The sequence below is a fragment of the Anarrhichthys ocellatus genome, unplaced genomic scaffold (assembly GCF_004355925.1).
Source record: "Anarrhichthys ocellatus isolate YVR2014 unplaced genomic scaffold, GSC_Weel_1.0 scaffold10, whole genome shotgun sequence".
In the NCBI taxonomy this organism is placed as follows: Eukaryota; Metazoa; Chordata; class Actinopteri; order Perciformes; family Anarhichadidae; genus Anarrhichthys; species Anarrhichthys ocellatus.
The window spans coordinates 1227711-1254636 of record NW_022280040.1 but is presented as its reverse complement, the minus strand read 5'-3'; the positions used below and the strand labels follow the sequence as shown (position 1 = coordinate 1254636).

The 26926-nt window shown below is 43.0% G+C and overlaps 1 protein-coding gene across 6 annotated transcripts in view; it reads right to left on the bottom strand.

Moving 5' to 3' along the window:
* Nucleotides 1-26926, bottom strand: part of zfhx4 (zinc finger homeobox 4) — a 93372-nt gene that overhangs the window by 60074 nt on the left and 6372 nt on the right. The window contains exons 1-2 of one of the 6 annotated variants that reach the window (XM_031850280.1): nucleotides 19094-19525; nucleotides 17780-17881 (exon numbers count right to left, since the gene is read on the bottom strand). The exons of 2 other annotated variants lie outside the window; for them this stretch is intronic. The gene's annotated coding sequence lies outside the window, so the exon portion shown is untranslated. Of the gene's footprint in view, nucleotides 1-17779; nucleotides 19526-22917; nucleotides 23110-26926 lie in introns of those variants that run through there. 3 more of the 6 variants (XM_031850282.1, XM_031850279.1, XM_031850277.1) reach the window with 3 other exon arrangements.

Sequence of the window (26926 nt, the reverse complement as noted above, 5' to 3'; positions counted from 1 at the left end):
TTGTCCTGTTTGTGCCAATGCTATGTTAAAACATTATGATATCAGGCTAAAACCAGCTAGCGTTGCATATTCTCAAGTTGTGGACAAATCAACTAACACACAGAAAGGTAACACTTATCAATCAAGATTATCAATCTTGAAATCTATCAAATAACGTATATGCAGAACAGATATTGTATTCCTCTAACAGGATGGGTGAATTGGAGTTGGAGCCATCAGTCTTGGCATGTTCTCACCAGTCAGGAGTGGCTAATTAGGGAACACCTATTAACATATTAATGCCCTGAAGGTATGACTTTGTGTGGACAAGGCAAGTATGAAACTATATGTCATGCAGTTAAGGAAAGTTATAACTAATTTCCTAGACACTGGTGGAAATGAAAGAATAACTAAGAGTATTTACATTAATAATATTTATATCTTTTAACGTAGGAGCTATAGAAAGAGAGAGAGAGAGAGAGAGAGAGAGAGAGAGAGAGAGAGAGAGAGGGAGAAAGAGAATGAGCTTCCATGAAGAATGATGTTTGGAATACCAGTGAGATGTTATCAATCCTGGGTGACTGCCCATCTCTCAACCCCTCACTACTTTAATCTCTTGGCTTTTCACAACAAGCCACGAATGCGAACGCAAAGGCACACACAAATGGATGCACACAATGTACAAAAAAAGCTTCCTCAGCCCACAAACTCACATTTAATTTTGTAACCATAGGCATAATTTCCCATCACCTAAATAGAACATGAAAAAACAACTGAGGCTAAGCAAAATGGGGAGAAAAAGAAAAACAGACTATAAGCTTGAGAACTGAAGCTTCAATGCTACTCAGGAGAAACTGCTTTCTTGCTCAGCTAAATGCAACAAATTAACTAGTTGTGCATGCCAGTTTTTTTTTTTCACTTGATACAGTACCAGCGCCTTTCAAATGCTTGCGTGTAAATGAGCTGGCATTAAAAGAAAGCTTTAAAGAGCCATGTTAACCTTTAACCCAATCCACCTGCTGCTTAATTCTCCCTCTCTTTTTCTACACTCCCTCTCTCTCACAACAAAGCTACAAAGCAATTAGAGGATTAATCTGCAACAATCCAGGGCCAAACAAAGCCAGTGGGAGGGACAGTAAAAGCGTGAGGAATGAAATCAAACATGTGTGTGAGTATGTTTGTGGGTGCATGCGTGTGTGCACGCGCTATAATCACGTCTAATCTGACATATCCCAGAGATGATTCCATGGGGACTAGTGATAGATTAAAAGGGCTAAATTATGTGTGTTTTTCTCTCTTCGTCTCACTCAGTTTCTGTCTCTCTATTTGGAAGATTAAAGAAAAATTCCCAAGGAGCAGAAAATGAATCCCACTGCTTATCTGCTCAGCATGGATATGGCAAAAGGCCGGAGGTAGACCTGTGACATGTACATGACATAGTTGCCTCATAAGGTAGGTATGTACAGTCAGGCAGGGTAAAGAGTAGTTCTACAGCAAACATTGGTCATTTTTTCACATTTTTATAACCATTTTAATGGAGTGCAAAGTTGTCCGCCAAACGTTTTTAAATGTATGTAGTAAATCTTGTACAGTCTGTAATGTCTGTCCTGATGCACTAAAATCTAACCGTTAGATCAACTGTTAGATCAAGAAAATTCAAAACAAACATTACATCTTATTTTGATTTAGAGATTTTTTTTTTGGATTTTTAGGCACAGATCCTGAAGATAGCAACTATGGTTTTCTACACCCCTATACACAAACAACACAAACACATCTGTCTACAGGTTAACTCACACTCACGTAATTGCAAAGAAATTAGCAGCAATTACCTCTGCGTTCTACACGCAAGCAAGGAGTTGAAACAGGCCAAATATGTGTCATGCCACAAGAATGCATGGTATTAACACACATACTGAGCCTGTTTCACCACAAATGTCTCAATTTTGGATATATATGTGCAGTCTGTTTGGCAGATGAAGAAAACAAGATGACTTTGGCTGTAGGAAGAAATAAAGAAGATAAAGGTTTTGCCACATCCACTTACACTACAGCTCAGTTAGCTTTTTAATATAAACACTTGATTACGCTCACCTTTGCACCAAAACAACACAGTGGGCTTTTTCCTGCAGTCAACCATACATATTTCAGTTTTCCACCAGTGTGCCTCTTACCAAGGTTTGTCTTTAATGTGATTGAGGGTAAAGCTGTTCAGAAGCAGTGGGTTTGAGAGCTAATGCGACACATATGACAGGATTTACTACTTGTCAGTGGTGTCATTTCACTGCTTATATCATTGGGGAGCAACCCCTTTGAATTGTAGCTCGGACATAAAACACTGAGGTTTATGAATTATGCATCTCCTAACACTTTAAGTATGGAATTATGTCTTATGGATAAACCAATGTGTTAAGCACTTGGCACTGAGATATCACCCCTAATGCTAGCAGGTTAGCAGCTGTTTACATCTGTGCTGCCTGCCAACAATAACTGTCCATTCTTTTTTTATCACTGATTTTAAATGAAGCCACACCAAAATCTTGACACTTGTACAGATCAGTATAATAACTTGTAATCAGCTGATTACCTGACATTTGTCTCTAGAATAAATACCTGCCTTGCTTCGTTTTGCCCCATTCCCCAGGCTTCGCACCTTTCACCGCAGTAGTGCCCACTCCTGCTTCTTTTAAGACAGATCATGTTACTGCTAGCTAGGAAACCTTCCTCTCTCTCTCTCTCTCTCCCCCACTGGCTTCCTTCGCTCTGCTAACAAACCACACTACTTTCATTTGAAAGAGAGCGATAGGTTTTTCCACACTGCAGAAACAGTTCCCTTCTTTTAACAGAAGAACAAAAGATATGGCCTGAGCCACTCCTACCTCTGTTTTTTAATTAAGCATGTCCCCTTGCTTTCACACACATGCACACAGACACAGGCTCATACAAACACACACATACACAAACACACACATACACTGAGGTAATTAAAGTGGCAGATCAGATCCAGTGAAAGGCAAATAATAGCCCAGGAATGCCTGGTTTGGACACTGCTAGTTCTGATGGGAGAAAGGGACTAAGAGACTCTTTGGCCCATTGTTTTTCTCCCCCCTCCCCTCCTCTCTGCTCCATCTGCTTTTCAGTAGCTCCCTGAGAGACAGAGGCAGTCTAAAGCGGGGGATTTCTCCACTTTCTTTCCTCATGTTATCCAACTTTTCTCCTCTCTCTGACTCGGTTAAAAGCACTTCCGGTTTTCATAGGAGTTGGATCCTGTATCTTACAAAAGCTACCATGAAGGCCAAAACTTCCTTTGTTGTGGCCCATGGTCAGTTGTAATAAATGTGCTGATAATACACAAAGTGTTACAGCAACATGTCCACAGTGCAAACCTGAGTTACTGAGCTTCTGGTGGTGTCAGGGTCTCCTCCTGCTTTTGTCCTCCTGTCTGACTATCACGCATTAGCCACAGATGCAGCCTGTTAAATGCCAAACCTGTAATTGCAGTGTCGCCACACTGCCATCTTTGTTTACACAGGGATCTTTTAGGTTAAAATTCTTCATCACTAGCTGTCCGATATCCTAATGCAAGGGCAGACGGCGCTGTTAATACTGCTGCCAATATTTATAAGATCTGTAAACACTGGAATTAGACAGATCTGTGCTTTGGGATGTGGTCTAAAATGTTTTTTTCCTCTCTGCTTGTCAAAATGTTAGGATACATATGCGAGCACAGCCAATAACTAATGAAATTAAATCCAGACTTAAGCTTTAAGGTGACCCATGAAAGCTTGTTAAGTCAAACAACAAAGTCAGAAGACAGCGTGAGACTATGGCTATGTGTCCATTCCTTGAGGTCTCCTAGAAGGTCATCCCTGTCTCGGCATGTGGCCCCTCAGTCTAACACCAAATCTTCTATCAAAATGTCACCAAGCGTTAGTCAAAGACAAAGGCGAAGGGCACTGTGAAAGCCCCTGCATCCATCTCCCACTGTCAGTGCCATGAATAGGCCTACTCTGGTCTAATTAGACCTGTTTATTTGTTGCCATGCAGAAATGGAGGGATGAAAAACGAAATGGATGAAGGAGGAGGGGAATTATCTCCTTCTTCACAATGCGAGAGGAGCTTCGGCTGCCATCAAAGAGCGCTGATGCATGCGTGCACAAACACATATAAACACATGCAGACAATCACAGAGTAGGGCCTAATGCTCTCTGTTTAAAGTCTTAAAAGGGAGGACAGAGGGAGAAAATTGCAAAAGGATGAGAGGGGGAGGGCTTTTGCGTGACCGAGTGTTTTTTGTCTTCTTTACTTCTTAATCTCACAGACGGATTTCATGCAGCCCTTGTTTGTTGCCTGGAGGTGTAATATTAGACCCTAGATGCACTAGATCTCCCTGATACCCCCTACACCCTTTCCTGTCCCACTGTCCTCTTCCCTGTGTCTCCCTTGCAAGCAAAGGCCTTCATTACCAAAAGACACCTTATCATTATTGCAAGGCGCGGCCCAGACACCTAAAGCAAGCCCCACTCCATTTAGCACAAGAATCTTGTTCGACAAATTATCTACTCTGCTAAAAAAATGCCTTTTAGCAAATCAAAAATCAAAATTACGCCTACATCAGCAATGATCTCGGATTGTAGAAGGAAGCAAAGAATGGAGGGAAACGTTTCGTGGAGGAGCGGGAACCAGGATAATGAGGGGAAATGTAGAGGACGGAAGTGGCCTTTTTTTTTTTTCAAAGAGTAGGTATGCAGGTTCTATCCCTCAGGTTGATGACAAGTAAATTGGTCTCATTGGTTGCTCAGGTAACATACACCCAACTACCCTCGGGTGCTTACCTGATATTTCATTGTTAGAGAAAAAGAATATATCTTGGTGACCTTGGAAATAATCAGCAACATGTGAGATGAGAGCGTCACAGGATACAAAAATAGTCAAGCATGTAAAAACAAACTTGTTGACCAGGTAAGAACAAATAGTGAACCCAGGGGCCATGTTTGTCTTTTCTTCTCTCTCACAGCAACAAGAGAATCATATCACTCAAGCCGCAGATGGGTCCCAAAATCTGATTTAGGATCAGATTACACCAGCCCCTATCCAAAGGTAAAGCAGGATGAGTTGAAAACATCTATCATGTCCTCTATTCACTGCTTAGAGGCAACAACCTCAAAGACTCTAGAACATCCTATTGAGTTTAGAGCCTGGTTAAATGTATTTCTGTTAAACAGTTTTTTTCAGAATGCTTTGTATGTGTATCCCAGGTCAATGTCAATGTTTATCTGCTGCTTGTATAGTTTCATAGAGACAAAGTTTAATGGATTAAAGACAACTTTGACTGACTTTAACATTTTTACAAATGGACTTCGGGCTTACACAGTCCAGTCTAAATATATGCACAAGTCTCATGCCTTTGAAGAGGCAATATTTCAAACTAAACTCAAACTGAAACATGAAAATAAACAGTCAGACACTGCTGGGTCGCAGTCACCAATTGCTGGCCTTGCTAAAGATTTTTTCCAGCATCAAAGGCAAAGCCAATCTACATAGCTAATGCCTCCATTATTTTTACTCCCCTTCCCCTTCCTCAAACTCAAAACAGAAAAGACCAAGGGGAGTGAAAAAAATGGGGATTTTTCTTTTGCCGGCAATCTGGAAACACTCTCTAGTTAATTAGGGTTGATTGGAAATGAACCGCACAAACAAAGGGCAGCCTATGCCCTGACTATTATGACCGTGCACGCGTGCGTACGCGTGCACAGGGGGGGTACTACAACCACCTTAGAAGTGCATGCTGGTAGAAGCTCCACTCTCTAGACTCTTCCCCTCGCTCTCTTTACCCCCACCACCCAGATTAAGGGAAAGCACCGCCAAAGAATGTGTGACGACCTCCACTGCCACAGAGCAAAACTTCCAGCCCCTGACGCCACAAAAGGCAAGAAGGTAATTAAGTTTGAAAGAATAGAAGCACTGCCACAAACAAAGCACCAGTGTCCATGGGGAGGGTTTGGAGTGGGGGGGGGGGTGTATATGTGTGTGCGTATAGGGGGTGAGGCAGAAAAGCCATTAACATTCAGTGGCCGGGTGAGAGAGAGGAAGGAGGGCAAAGGGGAACTGAGGATGCCATTCTCTCTCTCTGTGCTTCTCCCTGTCTTTCTCTATCGCAGCACGACTTGTCTGTCCATTCTTTTTATTTATCTCTCTTCTTTTTATTTTCTCTCAATCGCCTTCACATCTGGTTCGGACCCCCCGTGCCCTCCCAAAATCACCCCTCACTCCACTGCACCAGCTCTCCAATGCTCTTTTTGGCCGCTTTGCTGTTCCGTGTTGTTGCTCCCCGTGTGAGGGGTTGCCCCCTACAGACAACACACACAGAAAAATGCACTCATACACACACCCTATTTTTCTATCGCAACTCCAGCTCCTGATTATCCGGTTTTCAAGGCTACTTTGGCACTAAAAGCTTGAGGACAGAACTAGCAAACAGTGGTACACACACAGCATCCCTGTTGGTTACCACCTGAGAGTGCTAAGAGCTAATTAGATTACCACCGTACACATTCAAATTCACACACACGGACCTTGCAACATACAAACAAAAAACATACACAGGGAGCTTTCATCTTTTTTTTTTTGCCACATCTCCAGCAAAGCAGTTTAACTCAATTAGTAAAGAATGTAATTTTATTTACAGACTCCCAAGTAACTCCAAACACACACACGCACACCCAAAGAGTCACACAGTATAAGCAAACTATCCTTCTCCCACGTGGTTGGTGCTAAGAAAGAAGTATTCATTGCTCTTGCATGTGTGTCAGTCTGTGTCTGTGTGTGTGTGGGTGTGTGTGGGTGTGTGAGTGTGCATGTATGTTCGGACAGTGGAAAGATCATGAGACACATTCACGTCAGATGAGTGAATCAGACAAACCACTGCTAATTTCAATGTGGGATTCTTTTGAAGAGAGACAATGGTGAGAAGGGGAAGTTATAAGTCAGGGAGAGACAGACTAACAGTGACAACGGTAGGTAAGTAAGCAAGACACGATTAAGCAAAACTTTGAGTGTGTGTTTGTGCACGTGTTGCACATCTACCGTCCATCTTTTTTTCTGCACAGCTGAGGAGAGCAAGTCACCAACTAATTGTGGTGTTGTAGAGTTGTGCGTTTACTAATCTGCCTCTCTTTGTCTCTGTATCTCACCAGAGACATGGATTAGTGCTAAAATGATGACTGCTTAATCCTTGATTTGCCTGTGCTAAATAAATATTAATCTAGCCTGCTCATCGTGCTGTTGTAAGGTACAACATACACAATATGAAAGGGCTTAGCTGTTACATAAATCACAGCCTTATCCTTTGGATGAGGCAAACGCATGAGACCATGCTCACACAAACACCTCCTCTTTGCAATAACATAGCAAGTCCAAGGGGGTGGCAGGGTGGGATTATTTGCCAAGTGAAATTAATAATCCCGCGAAATACAAAGCCTGAAAAAAAAATCTGCTCTCTAAAAAAGTGTTTTCTATTGGGGTGTGTAGATGCACACATTTATATATCGCCATAGGAAAAAAAAAAAATATATATATATATATATCACTCATTTGTGTTGATTCAGACCCCTCTCTTTTTCTCAGTCTGCCTCTCAGCAGGTTTGTTTAAAAAAAAAATACTGCTGAGAACATGAAAAATGAAAGCTACCATTGCTGGACTCTCTCTCTGTCTCTCTCTCTCTCTCTCACACACACACACACACACACACACACTTAAATTGACAAGGCCGTGGTGGTGCAGCGCAGAAGAGGTTAGGCAAACATTGTCCACGTCAGTCAAGGATAGCACACACTCACAGACAGACACAGAGAGCAGTCTCTGACGCAGGCATTTCACATCAACCTGGCAAATGTAAACGGCTGGTTATACTGTATCAACTACCCTGAGCCTCCGATTCTTTGCTTTTTTTAAGCTATGATAACTGCGACGCTTGTGAAACAACTTGTACGTGTAGCTTATTCTAGGCCTCAAAAATAGCATGATATTTTCTTAAAATACTTTGCCTTGTCACAGGCACAGCAGTCAGAAATTAAAAGCATGTAGTACTTTTCCAGCACTGAAATCAGTTTCGCAAGAGCAAGTAAGTCCTGCTGATATTTTGGAGCCTATTATTAAGCATTACAAACTAAAGTAGCAACGCCGTTTACTTGTTGCCTAACATTCATTCCTTTTTAGGAAAGGAAAAAAAATGTCACAAATGTTACCCTATTTGGTGAAAGATGTCTATCTATATCAAGTGACCAAGAAACATGCCAGAAGTACAGCTAGTGATAGGACAGTGCATATAAGTCAATGCATTACACCACAGCAGTGTGGTTGCTGGCTGTCTCAAATGCTAGTTATTACTCTATTATGGTCTAAACAGGCAGGGACATCTTGTCTCTCCGCTGTGTTAAAGTCAGCTGATTTATGTTTGCTTAACCTGTGCTTATCTGTCCAATTACACTGTAAAGTACAAGAGGAGGACAGAAGAAAAGAGAACAGAACATCTGCTTTTACATTTAACACTTAGGACACAGAGACACCTTGCTTACTGTGCAGAAATGTCTCCCGACATGGCGACCAAACCTTCCGTTCCTTCTCCAGGGATAACAATAAAGTTTAAAGTTCAAACGCCGACTGTTTTCTGAAGACGTTACTCGGCGGGACCCTAGCCCTGTTATTATCTTCATAAACATAATCATAGGGCAGGTATCCTGACTGACGCCACAAGCTATGTGCCCCTCACTTAAACATCTCCGAAGCACTTCTCTGACACGCCACAAAAAGACTATTAATGTCTTGAGCATTTCAACAGGAAAAATGTGTGGGCCTTGCATAACAAAAAGCACAGATGAAAACAAAATTAGGCACACTTGTGTTCGGAGATGAGAGCAGGCATGAGGGATTTGTGGAAAAACACGCTAAACACAAACGCACACATACCTTTCGGCTTTCCAAGAGCTCGAATACTCGTGACAGGTCTAATTTCTGGACCCCGGGAATTACTAATTAACTTAAGCTTTTGGCTCTCTATTTAATTAGAGAGGTCTCCAAATGAACTTTAGACCAAAGCCATTTGCTTTTTAAACAAACCCCCTTTTTCTGACAGCTGTTGCGAGTTTGCCCTCTTCTCACAGAAACCACCAGGAAAAGCGCAGTTGTTTTTTATGCCATCATAGGCTCTTTTAGTTACCATGGGAGGGAAGACAGAGAACAAGGGGGATGAGCAATTGAGTTGAAAAGTGTACATTTTAATTGGATTTCACTACAAACAAACAACTGTCAGATGTAATTAGCATGGTTTTAGATTAGCACCATAATATTCTTTTATCAAATAAACACCGTGTCACACAAATCCAGCGACAGCCCGCTGAGAGGGAACCAAGATGAAATGGACCCATTACCTTCCCATTCGCTGCAGCAAATAGCCACAATTAGATGTAAGTGACAAAATAACATATTGAGATCTAACTTGTAAAATAAAAGAGTCTAACTGTTAAATTATCAATATTAAATGAAGGTCTCTTTCTTTGCTGTCTGTCTCTTTTTTTAGCTTTATATATGTGTTGCATTGCCCTTATTGTGAAAACCATGGGACTGTGGAGGTCAATGACAAGGCAGCAGAGGACCAGAGTCAGCAATATCTCTTTTTCTATTTTTTTTTCTTCTTTTGCTCTCTCTAAAACACACACAGACTCACAGATTATACTTGCGGCACTGCGAAGGCATATTCAAACTGATATAGTGTATTTTTTTAAAATTGTACTTATAACCTGAAGGGGCAAGCAATCCCTGTCTAGTCTTTCAACAAAATCTCTGCCGCTACTTTTACATTACAACAACGTATAAGGATGAGTGACTCCGACAAGCCAAAATGAACACAAGAGCATCCATCACCACATCTTGACACTTGTTTAGGGGATTGTGTTAAGGAAGAGTTCCATTCTTCAGCCATACTTTGCTTTTTTAACAATTCCTCCAAAGCCTTGCTATATCTTCTCATCTAAACTGGGATTAAACACTGAAAAACTCCCTTCTGTATTTAGTCTAGGGGCAGAGAGCTGATACATCAGTGAAACCGCTGACAAAACCGGCACTGTTAATACCTACAATTGCATATACAAGAACATTCCTGCAACCGCTCTGCTCTTCTTCTTTACTGTCACAGAAAAAAGGGAGTCTTATTCTTTTTTCTCCTTTTAAAAAGCAAATAATTAAAGATTATTCCATGATTGGTGCCAGGTCAGAAAAAAAGAAGCAGAGTTTGGGAGTAATAATGTTGGCAAGAGTCTCTTTGTGGGAGTTGTGGAGACACATGCTTGCTTGCCTGTATTAGATCAAACTGACACTACATTGGAAAAAGTAAGGTTCAGTTTTTTAATACTGTATCGCTGAAGTATTCATATTTGTTGTGGACATATGAGTGGGAATTTAGGTAATCTAATTTTTTTTGTAAATTGAATATACATTTCCATCCGGCTAATGAAGTCAAATAATTGAGATTATTAATATTACTATAATATTAATACTATTATTATAATAGTTATTTTTATTATTATTGTTATTATTATTATTAGAATAACTGAGGTCTCCATGCAACTAAATTCTTTGGTAAATTCTTCTCATGTCTCATTACACTGTTTGTTTAAGCCCAGTCATGCATAATTAATTAGCCACTTATTCCCTGACGAGCCCTGCCAATGGCCTTGATATCCACATGTTATTGCCTCCAGGAATACTACATGCCAATCATGTCGCGGGTAAGAAATACATGCATGCATGCGCAAGAGCACATGCTGACACACATACAAATAAAATACCTGAACCAAAGAGAAAGTAAGGGTGATTTGATACACGCATCTCATCTTATCTAAGATTTTTTTCTTTAAATTTCCATGGATCTACAGCATCACTCTCTCCTTACTGCTCCATTTTTCCTTAAGGTCTATTAATGCGTATTTGTCTTGTGACTGGGCTCTCTGCCTCTTCAATCCCCGCCTTTGTCTTTGGCCAACGAGGAGGGAGAATGTATCATTTGTCATGAGACGTCTTGTGCTATTGTGGTGTATCTTTTCTAAAACAAGGAGAAACTTAGTCATTCATCAACTTTTTCCCTCTTGTTAACTCCGAGCTTGTCTTTTTAAGTTCTCTTTTGGTGAGGTAGATGTGCATATTTTCTTCTGGTTTTGTTTTTACTTTGGCAGCTTTTAAACCAATGAAATTACTTCTGAGAGCAATCGATGAAATGTGGCATATAACCTTTTGTACTGTGTTTTGTTTTGTATTGTATTTTGTTGGTAGCTACAAGAGGGACAAACCTTTCTAAAACAAAAGCCTGCTGAACGCTTTGTTGAATTTGTAAGATGAGGACGTTGAGGCACTCACATGGACCTGAGGGCTGAGCAAGTGTCCTTCATAGTGACTGCATCAACGAGTATAGAGAACAAGTAATGTCACATTCTGAAATGTAGCTGCAGCTTTAAGTCTACACTGATGTCCATCAATAAAATAAGTATAGTTACATATTGCACGGACAATAACGTAAAAGGAATATCAGTGAGGATAGCCCGATCCCTGTTTGCGATCAACTCCCCTCTTTACCTGACGGACATGCCACAGAAAAAAAAGAACATCCAGAGATGCAAATGAAAGACAAGACAGAAAGCAACAGAGAACATGAGACAGAGACAACAGTCATCCACAGAGAAAGCAAATCCCGGAGACAATACGAGAGAAAGAGAGAGGCCTCATTTTGTCAGCAGCCTATTTTATTTGACCTAAACCTGAGAATCCTAGCCACCCCCAGGGCCCACAGGACCTCAGATCAAACAGAAAGTCTTCCAACACACGGCCCCAATTGTTCTTCCCCACCCCACCCTTTCTACTTTGAAATGAAAAGAATAAACATATTATTCTAAATGAAACACCCAGACCCATGTTTTTCCATGGCTAATATCCTGTATGAGATGGCTGATGTAAAATAGGCAGTAGAGCCTGAGAACAGGACGGAGCACGGAGGGAAGAGAAAAATTCCCCTCTTTCTATTTTTCCCTTAAGAGACTGATGAAGGCCTGGCGAGATGAGAGAGAGACATACATAGAGACATGAGAGAGAGAGAGTAACGCAATCCTGACTGGCGCAGGACCAACAGCAACAAAAACATTTAGATAACGGCCCTCAATAATGAACGATTTCAATGAGGACAAAAATTACATTTCCTACAGATAACATGCCCCCTTCCCATAACAGAGCCAGAAGAGCCCCGAAACCACGTCATGCTCAACAGTGGTGCACTGGAGTATTATGTTAGGGGAGGGTTGTAGTAACTATATTAGTATCCTTTTACCCCGCCAGAGACAGTACTTTACCGGTTGTAAGAACATCGAGTCGGAGGAGCGGAGAGAGACAGGGAGAAATACAGACCCTGCATGACAACTCGACTCGATTCTCTCGAAAAGCAACACATCACTCCTCAACCAGCTGAGCTATAACATTACCGGTGGCACGGCTCAAACGATTACCGATCTGCAATACACACTACAAGGGCCACTCAAAATAACACTCCACATACACACAACCGAGTATCGCTGCAGCGCACTTGATCCTCACAGGTGGTGCAGGTCACAGCGAGAACGCCATCCCCACCATTCCCATCCGCTAAGCACTCACTTCCTTTCATGTCAAAGTCTGTCAAGTTGTTGAGAGGGGAAGAGGCAAGAAAAGAGGAGATATAGCGTGGAAAGGAGGCAGAGAAAGAGAGAGGGAGTCTTTGTCCTCCTCCACTCAGCTCCAGCACGTTTCCTCCTCGGGTCTGGCGAGCATTAACATATGAAAGGCGAGGGAAGGCGTGCAAAAGGTCAAAGAAAGAGGATCCTGTCCAATGAGAGACAACAAAAACAGGCCACACCGGCTTTTGTGGCGTTCATGTTCTCCACTACCCAACCCCGCGCCCCTCCCTCGACCCTGGATCATTTCCATACGCCAGATGCAATAGCAATGATGACGGTTGATCATGAATTACTCACAAAGTCGAGTCGGGTCATATGGAAGTCACGGTGGCAATTTTAAGCTGTGTCACCACCCTTATGCCCCCACCTACCACTACCAGCGGAGCTCACACACACACAGACATTCAAATGAAACGCACCTGCCTTGCAATTCCACAGCTCCCTCTAACCAGACGATATCCGACCAAATCCTTAGTAAACATCTCAATAAAGGAAAATGTAAGAACGGTGTAGTTTGATTTGATCCGCGAAAGCCGCTCCCTTCCTTCCATGTAAATGCTACCTGAGCCACATCCATCCACTACATAATTGCACACTCCAGTGCTTTAGGGATGCAGTTCAGTATATACATGGAGGCTTAAGAAGCCAGAAGTTTACCACAGTTACTCTATTATCATTAATATTGGCTCAGATGACAGCTTCCATCTGCTGGCATCCCAACAGCCAAAAACACCAGCCTGGTGTTTCCGGTGTCCTCTCCAGGAAACACAGTCCTCTACCGGCAACAGCGGCCAGAGAGAGAGGGACCGGAGGGGAGAGAGGGAGGGAGAGAGAGAGAAGAGGGGTAGAGCATTTCATCTCTCTTTCATCTCTGTCACCCAGTCAAGCGTTCAATGCCCCATTCAGCGCCTGCCCAGCATTATGCAAAATAATGCTAATCCCCTTTCCCGTGCTTTCACACTTGTATAAACCGCCGTTCCTGCCTCTGAAAAGCAATTATATCAGTTTACATTCCTGTCAAAAAACAGGATTAGCATGCGAGTACTAGTAGCACCAACTAGGCCCAATCTCTATCCACCTTTGGCTAGCGGGAAGCACAGAAAATTAAATGTTTGTCCACCCTCCCCCTGAAAAAAGAACGTCCTGCTGCTTGGTTGGGGGTAGCTATAAAGATGTGTTGTAATTAGATATTTGGATGGAATGAAAAGCAGGGCTGAAAGTTTCAAAGGAAGAACTCCTTGTCCCTGCTATTTAGGCCCAAGCTGTTCTTTGCCAGAATATCAGTCTTGTACAATAATCAAAAACAAATTCAGCTATGTCGCTACACAGGGCCATACCAGTCTCACACTCCCCGTCTCGCTTCACAGACGGCAGTGTGTGTTACACATGTGACACACACGACACACAGCTGAACTGTTGTCGTCCAGTCCGACACATTGCTGCCACATGCGCACAGCCTGGCCAATGCACGAGTGCACATGCACACACACAGACACTGAGCCGACAAGGAAAGATGGCAGAGTATTTTTGAATATGCAAATGATCGTACAAGCGGAACGTGTGTAAATAGGAGTCATTGTGTGCTGGTCTAATCTGGACAGTCGGGCCTCTCTCGCTCCCTCTACCCCTCTCATGTTTTTTTTTTTGGGGGGGGGGGAGGATGCACCCCCATCCTGACTGACGACAGATCAGGGGACATTAGTCAGCACAATTAGCCAGGTCGTCATGGCGACTAATGAAATTTGGCAAAGCGGCCAGCCAGAGATTTAAATGAGCTATATAGCTGGTTATGTGCTAGCACGGGGGGCTGGCTGCTGGCTGGTTGCCTTACACACACCCATTATTCTTTTTTCTGCCGTGGTGGTACAATAGAGTCACTTGTATCACAGCCGTTACCCACCGGCGGTACAAGCTCTCCGCCTGACAATTTGCATATGTTAATATAATTAAGTGCTAATTACACTAAAACTCGAATATTCACAAGTACCCTCCCTGGGAGCTACGAAGGGGCTTGATCTCGTTCCAAGTCTTTAACCCTCCTCCGCCTCTCGCTCAGTGTGTGTGATAGAGAGAAAGTGTGTGTTAGCGGTGGTGCCCCAGGGCTGACAAAGGAAGCCCCCCCTCTCTGAGACATAATGCTGAGCTGTTGCGGACTTCTTAGCTTCTCCCCCTACAGGCCTCGCTGAGCCAGGAGACCTTGACACTACTACTGCAGACCGTCACCCCTCACACAAACACACACACACACACACACACACTCACACACACACACACACACTACATAACCAGAAAGAGAATATCCCACCTTGATCCATCTAAAATATTCAGCTGTTAGATAGCTCTTTGCATCAAAAACTACATGCTTTGAACAGTTGCATAATACATGTTGCATAAAACACTATCCATTATAAACATAAGGAAGAAGTGTGAAAGAGAGGATCTGAAAAAAACTTGGCCCATCAGAGTCAAAAAATGATGATCCAGCGTGGAAGCCTTAGAATTAAGAATTTATTTTTACTTTGTAAATTCAACCACCAAGAGGAGAACGCTGGATACGTTCAATATTGAATCTCCTCAAAGCCGGTGACCAGAATGATAGCAGTTATTTGAGCCATAGATAAGAGACAAAAATGATTCGCCCCAGTATGCGTGTATGGATGTGAAAGTGTGTGTAGGCCTGCAGTTTTGATAATGGAGGACAGGCGGTTGTGCTTTTCACATCGTAATGGCCGTGAATCAGGGAGGAAGCCAAGCGGTCGTGCTACAATTAGAGCTCTTTTGTGCCTCTTCCTCTGTCTCTTTCTCCCTCTCTTTTCGTGTTTTCACTCGCTGACACTCTCCCTATCAAGGGTATGTTAAAACAGTCTACTCTACTCTGCTGCAAAAGGCTGAATGGGGGGGGGGGGGGGGGGATTGGGGGCTGAGTGGGAGGAAATTCACACTATGCTGCTGCTGGACACGCACGTATACATGTATACACACACGCACCAGATGGTACAGGAAGGAGGATTAAATAAACACACATACACAGACACACACCTATTGGCAGACAGACGCCTCTGTGTGCGCTGTCCCTTAATGAATGTCTATGGGGAGTCAGAGGGTCCAAGCTCATTTAGTTGACTATCAATGAGATGCAGTATTATGACTATGGTAATACGCTCCTCCCTTCCCTAATAATCATACACAGGTCATTGTGCCAGAGTGATTCATTTCTATCGCACACATACGCCAGATGTTATTACGCAGGGGAGTAAATCTCTGTCGATGGGCTTCTATGCAAAAAAGGCAAAAAGTGGAGGAGAAAGAGAAGAAGCAAAAAAACATATTGTTATAGCAGTCCAGCTTGTGGTAAGCTATACTGTTCGCTGAAGCGTGACGGCTGGTAATGCAGGTTTGGATGTAACTCTGTGTGTGTGTGTGCTTGTTTGAGGGGGGGGGAGCTCCCCTTCGCTAATACCTGCTACTCGGATTACCACAGCGTCTTAAGTATTCAACCGGACTCATATTTTCCCTTTCTGCCCTTTTAGCCAAATTGGCTGTCTTTACACTGTAAAGCAGCGATATAGCCCTCCTTACTAAGGGCCTATGGGGGATCCACGAAGACGAACATTAAAATGCAGCGATAGCCTTGTTGCAAAGCTCCTCTCTATTTCTTTCTTTCTCTCTCCCTCTCCCTTTCTGCAGCAAAGGCTTCTAAATCATCCAGCCTCCTCTATTAGACGGGAGACTTATTGAGGTAGAAACCATAAAAAATGAAGAAGGGAAATTTAATCCCTGAAATATTGATTTGCACATTAATATCAGATAGGCAGAGGGCAATCTAGCCGGGTGGAAATGACACATTGTCGACCCCTAGGAGAGGCCCGAGCCAATCTTCTTGCTGCATGTGTCTTGGGCCCAGGAGTTATAGGACAGACTCAGCCCCTGTCTCCCTCTCTCTCCCCCTCTCCCATCCTCTCCTCCTCCCAGTAACCTCTCATCCCTCCACCCCCCTCTATCTGCACCCTTAATGAAGGCTGCAATGCTGAAAATGCATTAGCTTTTAATAATCAAGGAGCATTTCCAAGCCAACAGCTATTGTCCTCCCAGGGCTGTCAGCCCATCTTTCACACTATATGTTTTTGTATCCTTCCCCTCTACTGCTACGGGTAAAATGAACGTTACAAGCTGCTTAACTAACATGCAGAGATATACACACCCAGCCTTTGATAGCACTGAGACACCACACACAGAAAAACAAAAACAAGGGGCCTGGGCTTATGCAAACATAAAGCTCAGAAATTCTCTCATTTGCAAGACAAGAAAAATAACATAGAAATTGTGTTATTATAGAGTGAGACAATACCGTCATTAACTGATGAAATTCGCTGCAATTAGACAGGATCATCACCTCTCATAATTTCACTTTTTGATTTTTTTTATCATAAGGCCTAGGCTGCATTTTTGTAATGAATTCAGGGATTTTATGCAGATACAATTAAATCTGATTAAAAAGAAGATCCACCCAGTCCCCCCCCCCCCCCCCAAAAAAAACACCTTTGTTCATATTTTAGCAATCTGTAAAATGTATCAGATTTTAACCACAATGAATTGATGGAAATCAGAAATGTTATTATTGGATTTAGTTTTTAAATATCAGCTAACGTCTCCACATACAGTAATAACAGTAAACAAATAATAATAATAACAATGATAATACAATTGATTCATTCTCATTGTTAACGCAGTGATAACGGTCCGTATGTGCGGTTGGAGAGTCTACAGAAAACCCCGTATTTTGATTAAAAAGTAGGCTTACAGTCTGTGTATAAAACCCTGTACGCATTCAATAATCCAAACAAATATAAAGAATAACACATTTAGGAAAAACTGCTTTGAAATCCTCTCTTTTCGGGGATAAATACGCTCTGACATCCATATCAAAAAGCCAGAAAAGCCGTGTATAAATACACCGTCCTGTAAAAAGGTCGTCTACCATGTACACCGTTCATTTGGAGCGTATTCAGTCTCTCCACGCACACACACTCACTACACCGTTACATACCCGGGTTGGAGACTGACTGGCCCCTTGGCCCTGATGTTTTGTTTTTTTCCTCCTGTGCGATCGATGTCCCCCCCTGTCACTGTCGCGTCGCAGTCTACCTACCTAAAAAAAAAACTGCCATCAGGGCGCAAAAATACCTGACAACTCCTACCTCTGCGCTCTTTTTGTTCCACTAAATTGATACAAACACCAATCGACAACTTAAAGAAGATGTTGTAACCCGCGTCTCTGGAAATTAAAGAGAGAATATATTTAAGGAAATGATAAACCCACCGACGCGAATGGGGACCGAGGAAAATGGAATTTATAGACTACGGATGAAAGGCGGAAAATTAAAATGTGTTACTATCAAAAAAACAACAATAGCGTATGAGTTTTCGATACATTCGTATGTGTCACATGCCGGTGCTAAAGAAAAACAGGAGGTGGCTGGCTCTAAAGGGACTCGCCGTGCTATCAGCAGCCCAACGATCGGTCTCCCTCCTGGGCGACGCAGCCACCCACGCCTCGGTAAAGTGAGACTTCTTTTTGAGCGCAGCAGGTAAAGATGTGCGGACTGATCGGCGAACGTACTTCTTTTGAAACGGTCATGAAATGAAATGCATTACTTCGACTATTGACTATATACACTTATGCACACGAAAGGGGATCGTGTCGGGAGACGGATCGTCACTTCGGCCGTGAATGCCTGGAAGGTGAATGTGCTCAAAAACTGGCGCTGAGCGCAGCGGTGCATCCGCATTATCTCATCAAATGAAATAGCTGATGGTTGGGGACAGAAATAAGGAGTCGGGAGTGGGGAGGAGGAGGGGGGGGGGGGACATCAAGCCGGAGTCCTCGACTGGAAACAAGCTCAAAGCGGACATGTCCGGGGGATCGCACTCCTGGAAAGGCAATACCACATCCGCACTGCAAAGCCACAAACGGGAAGAAACGCTCGTCTCGTTATAGCTAACGTGGAGTATTCAATGCATCTGTCCGCCACACAGTCTCCGTAACAATGGTATAAACTTTGCAAAAGGCAGGAATGGACGTGATATGCTACTGTAATACCACGGACACATGCGTGAGAACGCCTCCGACCCTGTCAGCCGCTCGTTGTATGGTCAAAGCGGCAGGAGTTGCACTAACATCACGATATCCGCCTTTATTCTGGACTAAAAACACACAACACCTGTTATCCGAACAGCCCCGATGTCAAAGATCCACCAGCGAGATAGATAATCGATACCCGACCCCTAAATTTAACACACACCCGAAACTACTCAATAAAAGTTAAAGGGAGAGGTGGAAAGGAAAAAAAAAAAAACTTACTTTCTTCCCCCTCCAAAGCCGTCACCTCCGCTTCTCTCTTTGCACTCGGGTTTTTAAAACAGTCACATCCAGCGGCTTGCGTAATTGGACAATCAAAAGGTGGAAAAACAAGGGAAAATTACAATAATCCTCCAACTTTATATTGGGAAAAGGGGGTAAAACCACAAATGTCAAGCGTTTGGAGAGCTATCCCTTATTTTGGTTCCGGTGGCGGTGAAACGACGTGTCGACGGGCTGCCTCGCAGTTTCTCTTGTGGACGGGGGTCGGGAAACGGAGGAAAGGAAATGAAAATCCGATATGTCTTTATTCTGCTAATTATTATCGTTTTAGCCCTGTTTAAAAAAATGGCTGATTAAGTTGAGTGCGCATGTCTTTGTGTGTCTATTTCCCGATATGCACTCTGGGAATGGGTAGAGAGACAGAGGGAGAGAGAGGGCGAATGAGAGAGAGAGAGAGAGAGAGAGAGAGAGAGAGAGAGAGAGAGAGAGGGAGGGAGCAAAAGAGAAACGGAGAGGGAGGGAGAGAGAGAAGAGAAGTGTAATTAGTGAGTTGATCAACATTGCAAATGACGCGCACACGGAGCCCTGGCGGCCGCATAGGTCTATGCGCGCAGAACAAAAAAATCCTTTTGTATGGTTTCTCTCCAAGGGCCAAATCTCATGTAGAACAATGGACAACCGCTTCCTGCACACCAAACAGGCTGGACTCAGAATTACTTACAAGTACTTAGAAGTCATCTTTGTCTGTAAAGGCAAGTTTTGCACATGGATATTTCTGTGCTGAAGCGCAACACAGGTTTCCTGTATTCTTGATTTAACAAATACAAAATTAGTATCCTGTTCTGTCCGCGATGCTCATTTGTGGATTACATTGATTGTATTGATTATGACACCGCAGGATGAAGTCTGCGTATTCGGAGAAATGTTCCGAGAATATAAAAGAACAGTGACTTTCCATGAGGTTTGGAACAAATTATTAAAATGAATGAAAGAGTTAGACTTTGTGGAATAACTCGTTTTTATCAGTAATATGCCTGACTGAAAAAGAAAATCCTTAGGGAGGGAATCAAAACCACACAAACGTACTGTCGCGCATCAAAACGGGCCTACACATAGAGTAGAATAGGTAACATAATCTATGCACTAAACGCATTCACACACGTGAGTCATTTACGCTACACATGGGTGCGAAGTTTGGGCTTTGTATTCTATTCTCTAATAATATCGTCCATTTTTTTTGAGGATACTGTATTCGATCTGTTGCATATATGTCACATTTAAACGTACAAGCTTAAGAAAAAAAAAAAAATCAAAGCCACAATGCATCGCAGTAATCCAGCACATATTGTACAGTCATCACTGCCCTTTCGGGACCGCTGAGGCCCCGTGTGGGTTCAATAGAGCCAAACTGCAAAATCCAATACAGGGTCACACAAAAATCCCCCTCTCTATTGAAAGCTCCATTCACTGGCGTTTACATTTAGTGTCCTTACAAAGTGCATCGCTCTGTTGGCCCTATATCCTTTCAATGCAAACCGTTTACTGTGTGTTTCCCCCCTGGTTTCTTAATAGTGGCTTTTGGGCAAGAAGAAGACTGTACACATTCTCAATCGGGGAGAAAATCAAGAGATCGTGTTCGCCTTCATGGGAAAAATCGAAGCTGGGGGTGAATTGAACTGCATGAGCCGGGGCTTGGGATGTGATGATAAGGCTGCTGCTGGCAAGTGAACTACTAGGTCTACTTTACAGCCACATTGACTGGACTGCACCCACACCAACTGGATCCTTAAGAAGCCAAGAGATCCGAGTCCGACCCGACCCACGGCTGTTTATTCTGAGTTTATAGAGGTTACTGACAAAGGGGGTGGGTGGGTCGAGGTGAGGAACAGAGGCGTCACTTTTCACCCGGATCCAAGGCTCCTGCTGCTGCCGCTACTGCTGCAGCTGCCTCCCCGTCCTCCAGGGGGGTTTTCTAGCCTGTCAGCCTTGGGAGGCGTCGCTCACAGACGGCTTGGAGAGTCGAGTCAACCCGCTGCTGCAGCGGACGCGCAAAAAAGTCCACCGGGGCCGTGCGTCGAGCTTCTCAAAGCTGCGTTGGAGTGGACCTATTTCTCATTTGCGACTTTAGACACCTAAACGGAGCACCTTTGTACACATAAACCAACGTGATTCTCCTTGTTTTATACGAGTCTACCTCCATTTCTGTGAAAGGATACCCATTACCCTCTTTCTGTGGTTAAATTTGTGCGCGCTGCTGACATTTTCAGCGGAGTTGCGTTTGCTATTTTATTTGTTTTCAATGAGAAAAAGAGAAAGTACAAAGCGGATTTAAAGAACTGTTATAGGCTACCGCTTATCTTAGCTTATCTTAACCTCCTGCGTGTTGTAAATCCCCCGGTCTCCACCCTCCCACTCTCCCTGCAGACGATGCTCTTTCTCCGGAGGACCGCTTGACAATAGACCGCGTTAACTAATATTTCGCCCCATTTCCATATCAGTAGCATCCTCAGTTAATTATAGATGTTTATCTCTAAACTCCGGTCTGGTGTCTGTGTGTGACTGCTTGTGTGTGTCTGCGTGTGTGCGCGAGTGTGCGAGTATTTGTGTTGTGTAAAGCAAATAAATGTCGAAGTGGCATCGCTAGAAACATAGACCAGGTCGACTGAAATTAAAATCTTTGAATTGTTTTGTAATTAAAGACATTTAGTTTTATTTTATAATGCTATGAATGGTAGCATTGGACCCATAGTGATTTGATGCCTCTTCAGTGGATCAATAACTTTGAATCGTCTGGAGATTTTACCTTAGCACACTGAGAGATGTCATGGGAGGGAACCATTGTTGGTCCATCGATATATTCTCGGAAATCAAACTGAAAATCTGAATTTATGTGACGTTAGATTATGTTATAATTTAAACAAATAATAATAATTTATTCAATTATGTTCTGATGTTTACTACAAACGGTCACCTGGTCAGTGTTTGCAGGATGTGCATACAGACTAGCCTACTACCTTGCTTGTCCTATGCGTCGGCGCCCTCATGGGGCTGCATGGCTGACCCCTCTGCCTCCTCAGGACACACAAAAACACGCAAAAGCCCACAGCTCTGACCCACAGTGACCCACTGGCCAACTGTCGTCCAGCAAACACATGCACAAACAAGCTTTACACAGGCCCATAAAACAGTCAACAAGAAGTTAAGTGTAACTCTTTCAACGCATGACACCAACACAAGACGTTGCCACTCACTTCCGAATAATTAAACCATAAAAAATGGACTTAAATAATTATTTCAAAAACATAATAATAACGACAAAATCAACAACAACTGTATTTTTTTACCACGATAAAGGACATAATGGACACATAATCGTAGAAATGTAAAGTCCCTTGCAAGTTGTCATCTGTGTTAAATTAAGGCGCAGACTTGCAAAATCAAGTAATTGCAAATAAACCAAAACGACATATTTGTGTCTGTGATTTCAACGAAATTAATGTCTAAGAAAAATGTTCCACGTACTTATTTGCTGACAAACACTCCAAAGAAAAGTGAGCAAAAACAATGGTGTTTTTAGCAATAAAAGAGGAAAACGTTGAAAAACCAGTGAAACAAAATTAAATTTTTGCCCATATTTGCTCGACATAAACTCTCTCGACGTTTTCACACTCAGCCCTAAAGCCATCCAACAGCGGTCCATAAATATGCAATCGTTATAAAAACTTCAAATTGTCCTCCTCTTACCTCTTTTAAATTCCCCAAAAAGCATAAAGTATAATAAGCCATTGAAAGAGATGATAAATAAAAATGTAGACTCTCGGTACCTTTGGTATAAAACATTCCGTTTTTCTTCTTTTCTGTCTTTCTCTTGCTCAGTAGCGATCCGATAATAGCATATGGAAAGTGTTTTCAAAATGCCCAGATTTGGCACATTGTCATTGAAAAGAGAGGAGCGCAGTGATGCGGTGCTACAACAGGGGAAATGAGTTGCGGATTGGACGCAGCCCGCCTCGGTGCGGACTTATCCCACTTTAATTTAATATTCCGCAATCACACACACTAGTGATGGCATATAATTCAAGGAGAAATTCAGAGGGAAGGAAATGCTTTTGTGTGTGTGTGTTTTTACACCACTTTATTTGATTAAAGAGAGAGAGCACAATATTGTATCTTTTTCACCCTGTTTCCCTTCTTCTTTGCCTTCCCCCATCCCGAGGCAGTTTTTATATTTTTTTAATACATGAAACAATAGATATTTATTTGTATGTATATTTATAATGTATTTAAAAATCAACAACTCCGGCTTCTTTGCGCATCGGTGTCACACTGGAATCATCCCTAACATAAAATCGAGACCCATAAACGCTTGTTTGTAAAACACTGAACCCGAAATCAATGTATTGGGACATTTCAATCGATTATATAAACGAAAATCCATACGCAACATGAGACCGGTATCAGCCCACTCTTCCGCTCCCTTTTAAAGAGAGAGAGAGAGGGGGGGGGGGGGGGGGGAGAGAGAGAGAGAGTGAGAGGAAAAAAAGCAGAGAAGAGAAAAAAGAAACAAAGACTGTCAATGCAGCCCTTTGCCTCAGTCACTTAGATCAGGGCTTCTCCAACATTTTCATGTCAAGGACCCCCATATGGACACACCTTAAGCCAAGGGTCCCCATTTAATTGGATTCTATCCCTGGGACTCCCAATATGTTTTTTCGCGTTGTTATTGATTTAGAATTGCATTGTAAACCTGCTGTATGTGTGGCGCTCATGCTACAAGTGAAACCTTTGTTGAGACACATGTTTTCTAATTGAAATAATTTCAGTTTAATGAAAGCGCAGTGAAATTAAACAATTCTTAATTTTGCCGGGGTGGGGTGGGGGGGGGGGGGGGGGGGGTGCGGGGGGGGGGGCTCGCGGACCTTTGATAATTCTTGAATCCCGCTTTTGAGAGCCACTGACTTAGATGTCAAAGTGCTTCCAGATGCACAGTGATGGTGCAAGTCCTGATGACAACAATTAGACAGAAAAATGCTCTAATCAAACGGGGTCACGCGGGATTACGTTGTATTTCAAGGGTCAAGGGAAAGCGTTTCAGCACCCCCACCCCGCTACCCCCGTCTCCACACCAAATATCAAATTTCAGCTTCACATCACAACAATCAAGCACTTTAGGCACTATAATCAGGTATGCAAACTCCCCGATAAAGGCATGGACATGATAGCCGGTGTGCCCTGTCAGATGAGATATTGCATAAACTATGTGCATTAATATGCAACATGATATAAAGAGGGGTAAGAAACAGGGGAATGGGGACAGGCGGAGGGTTGGGGGGGGTTAAAATAAGGAGGTGCCAATCATGTACAATTTACATGGGACCACAGCTGCTAGGGCTCTCGAGCAGGGTAGAGGTGGGGTGGAATTGGGGGGGGGGTGAGATTAGGAGACAGGAGACGGAGGGTGGGGTGGAGGTGCAGGGGTGGTGGGTCCGTGCAGCCGCCGGTGCCACTCTGTTTATTTGATAAGAGCAATCGATGGCCCCTGACTGTAAAGTCTTTACCCAGAAGCAGGCGGGGCAGGTTGCTGCCGTGATATTGCTCCCGAAGAAGAACAACTGTTGTGGCAAGCAAAGAAGGAGGAGGAGGAGAAGAAGAACAGAAACAGGAGAGGCGGAGATGGGTGACTTGGCAGACGTCGTCGCCCGCATTTCGGCCGCTCGCGTGAGGAAATCTAGACTATACAAGTGCACGCACACTCTCAGAAACACACTATACCCTCCCCGTGTGCGTCTCTCTCACACTACACGCACACACACGCACACACAGTTTCCATTCAGCCTCACCTCGCGCTGCTGCCCTCCTCCCACTTGGCCCTTTGGTCCTCCGATCTTTTTCTTTGTTGATCCCTCTTTAATAGACACGCGTCAAGTGAGTGTCCTCCATATATGGACAGAGGAATAAAAAGCCCCCAAACCGGCCTCCTCGCGTTGCCCCAAAACACAATCCACACATCCACACATCCACCCGCCTCCAGCCCCGCTCAACGCCAAATTCTATTGATTATCGCTCAGATCCACATACTCTCATAGACCTGCTGCCGTGCTTGGGAACAATAGCACCTGTGTCAAGTAAAAGGACATTATTTGACAGCATCAAAGATGCTGATCGAAATCACTGGAGTGACTCTCAATTAGTAATTTAACTCCAATTTGCATAATAAAATATTGGGAAGTACTGTATCAATAGGTGACAAAATAAATTAAATATGCAGCATTGATAAAATCTTCCATTAATCTATTATGATATTCATGAAAGCTAAATTTCGGGGAATAATATAATAATAACAATAACAACAACAATAATAACGTAATAATATAAATACGATTGTACGCATAAAACAGTACAATAAAACGTGTAAGTTAAAATAAATTCTAGCAATGAGAATATAATTTGAAATCGAGCAGAAGGCCTGCTGTTTAATGGCCTCATGAAAGTAAGACTGCTCAACTGTATGTTGTCACATGGCTTGTTAGAGTGCTTTCTTCATGACAACCCAGGAGCTTGAACATGTCAATTTAGTGGTCCGAGAGGTCCATTCCAGGAGCCCCTACTCTCCCTCTCTCCTGGGGACTGTCACCCCTCCACCTTCCCACCCCATCATCCATCCATGCCCCCCAGACCCCACATACCCCCTCTCCTTTCCTATTTCCTCTGACACTCAGTGGGCCATCCCAACACGGAAAGTACCGAGAAGGGAGTTCTATGGCAACAGATTGACATCTCGACATTCATGTTAGAAGCGTCAGAGGCGGTAGCATGTGCTCAGAAACTAATATGTTACCCATGACTTAAAAGCAATTTACTGTAGTCTATACGTTTCATAGCAGGCCTATATAAGTGACACTGCTGCTGCTAAATTATTTTCTGCATATAAGCAAAAAAAGAAGAAAAAAATCTGACACAATTACGAGATTTTAATAATTTAAATTTATTTCGATCCGTATTTCATACAAATGCTCAATGTATAATGAGGCTGTGCTATCATTTCGACTATTTTATTAATAATGGAAAATAATAAAATGAATATCTTGTTTTTTTCGTGGACATTCTTTTCCCCACTCGTTACTTGCATTGCATCCTGTTACAAAGCAAGGAGTTACCACCCAACACAAGCTGTGAGCTTGTACAGTCAGTCAGTCTCCTGCCTGGACGCCATCATCTATCAAGCCAGCCAAGTCAACCGGAGGCGCAATGACCAATGCGTAAATGCACACGGATTAGCGGATGCGGCTCAGACAAATTGGCAACACTTGGAGCGAAAGAGAGAAGAAAGACAGAAAGAAAGAAAGAGAGATAGAGAGGCGTCATTTTTAAGTTGTGCAGTGACCCCGAAGTTTGTTTGTTGGCTTCATCACTGCATTGGAGGAGTCCTTATGAGGGCACTTCAACCTCCGCTATAGTGACTGTCATTAAACCGGATGACCTGAGTTCAAGCAGCCATTTTTGCAAGCATCTACCGTGCGGAAGTGTCATTGAGCAAAAGACTGAGTCAGTCCCAGCTCCAGACGCTTGTTCTGTGGATGAGTCTGACCTCTGACCTTACTGTGTTGGGGGAAAAAGACATACGATTTTCCCCTATGGACATTTAGCAATATAATTAATGCTAACAGAAACACAATATGAAACAGCAGAGGCCAATAAAGATTTTTAAATGCTTGTGGAACTTCAGCTAATGAGGACATTGAAATAATCTCTTCTGTTCTTGGATATTGAAAATTAAATAATTAATATAATTCCAACAAATTAACTGCTTGTTCATTTTGTTAAAAAAAAAAA